A 1,907-nucleotide genomic window follows, 5' to 3' on the forward strand; every position below is an offset into this window, starting at 1 on the left:
TCATCAAAGCAGCCGTCTGGAGCTAAAAACAAAGTTTGGCCTGAGGAAAGGAACTGATGATGCAGGGTAAAGCCTGATTTATGCTCAGAAACCAGGTGGTCTCTGTGTGTGTCGCAGTTAACGCAGATATGCCCCCCCTTACGCAGACACTCTGGTACACCTGCCCAAAATTGTAGGTTACCACAGACAGTGCCGTAGATAGAATTGCAGGAAGGAGAGAAAGGAGGCCTCTGATTGGTGAATTCTGCATCCACTCTATGCATATTTCCGGTTCGGTACATAATGACAGAAACTCTAGCTGTAGTGCCGTCCACAACGCCTGGCACACATTGGACACTATATCAGACACCGTACAGTACGCTAGTTTGTAGCTTTGTGCGACAGTCTCTTGGTTTGCACTCGAAGCCAAAATACGCAGCACCACAGCCAGTTTTTCAAGAACACTGATGGGTGTTCACTGGATGGATGCGTGTCGTCCGGCGTTGGATGAGGGGTTGTAGATGGCGAACAAGTTCGTCAAACCGACAAACGGACACTAGCTAGTTGGTGATTGTCCTTCTTGCATTGTGGAATAACATAGCACAGAACTCGCTTCAAAATTGGGCATAAATCACAGAATATCTGCATAAGACGTGCTACAAGAAAACTGTGACAAACTACTGCGGGAGGTTGCACAGCCCTTAAGGCTGCAGACCTAAAATCTCCAGACTTTCCTCTTGTAGATAGAAGTTGGCCTAATATAACCATTTAATATTCAGCTTTTTCCTCCACCTACCTTTCACAGAGCTCCCTGAAGTGTTTTGTGTTTTGGATTCCAGTCGCTCTTAATTATCGTGTTTTTAGTTGTAAGAAGGTCAAATAAAAATTTCTTAATCTGCTGCTTGGCTTGTGTTTGTGGCTGTTCTAGATTCAACTAGCATCCATAAATCATGACACCTTCTGCTCGCTAAGAAGCATCACCTCTGACCAGAGGACTCAACAAGTCATCGCTATGTCATGTATTTGTTCTGCTCAGCCACTGAACCAAGTGAGTCCAATTTGTATTGCGTCACGTTATTTTAAAATGCCCTCAAGCAAAATTTAAACTACTTAGTTAAACTACTTCTGAGCATGGTTTATCTACTGGGAAGTAGTGTCTGGAAGCCTTTGACTGATGCTTACTACTTACCCCATGTACCAAAAACGTTGAAGAAGCCTCCGCCACTGTCTCGTCTCCTGCCGTCGTCTTCACTTATGATTGACCAGCTGTCAGTCAAAGGCTTGCTGACGCTACTTCCCGTGTGATCATGTCTGCAAGACCCAATCAGGAGGAGACTTACAGAAGAGGTTTGACTCCACCCAACCTGTCAAAACACATTTTCCTTTATGCGGGGAGAAAATAAGTCAAAGGGCAAGGATGCTTTCAAGAGAGCAGCCCTCCTCAAGCGTGACCTCTGGATAGCAAATCCTGCCAGTGGTGAGATCCCGAGCACTATCCCAAGAGCGCCTGGGAGGAGCTGGCGAGCACGGAGAGCGATTTTCTCCTCTCAGCGTGGCAGTTTATCGTGCATGTGTGGTTTTGTTGTGCAGTGGTATATAAAGCATGCTTAGAAGTAGTTTAACATACAGTACATACAAGTATGTTTATTTTGCTAACGGGCGTTTTGAAATAATTGTGACACCATAAATCTGCACAGGTGAAACAAGATTGGACTTACCTGGTTGAATAGCTGGGCAAAACAAATACATGACATAGCGATGATATGTTGACTCCAGATCCCCCATCTCTGCCTCTGACTTTGATTGGAAACATATGTTAAATTGTAAAAGTATTAGATGGGACTCACAGCAATAGCATACATGGTGATATTGTCATCCTTGCTTTGACTGACAGCTTCCATCAAATGAGGACTGTCATGCGATTCACC

At 44.7% G+C, this 1,907-nt stretch overlaps 1 protein-coding gene across 1 annotated transcript in view; it reads right to left on the reverse strand.

The window, feature by feature from the left end:
- LOC107081167 (integrin alpha-11-like) overlaps nucleotides 1-1,907 on the reverse strand; it is a gene marked incomplete at its 3' end in the record, with an annotated part of 8,292 nt that overhangs the window by 4,556 nt on the left and 1,829 nt on the right. The gene's annotated exons all lie outside the window — the stretch shown is intronic.

The sequence above is a fragment of the Cyprinodon variegatus genome, unplaced genomic scaffold, assembly GCF_000732505.1.
Source record: "Cyprinodon variegatus isolate N-32 unplaced genomic scaffold, C_variegatus-1.0 Scaffold3225, whole genome shotgun sequence".
Classification (NCBI taxonomy): Eukaryota; Metazoa; Chordata; class Actinopteri; order Cyprinodontiformes; family Cyprinodontidae; genus Cyprinodon; species Cyprinodon variegatus.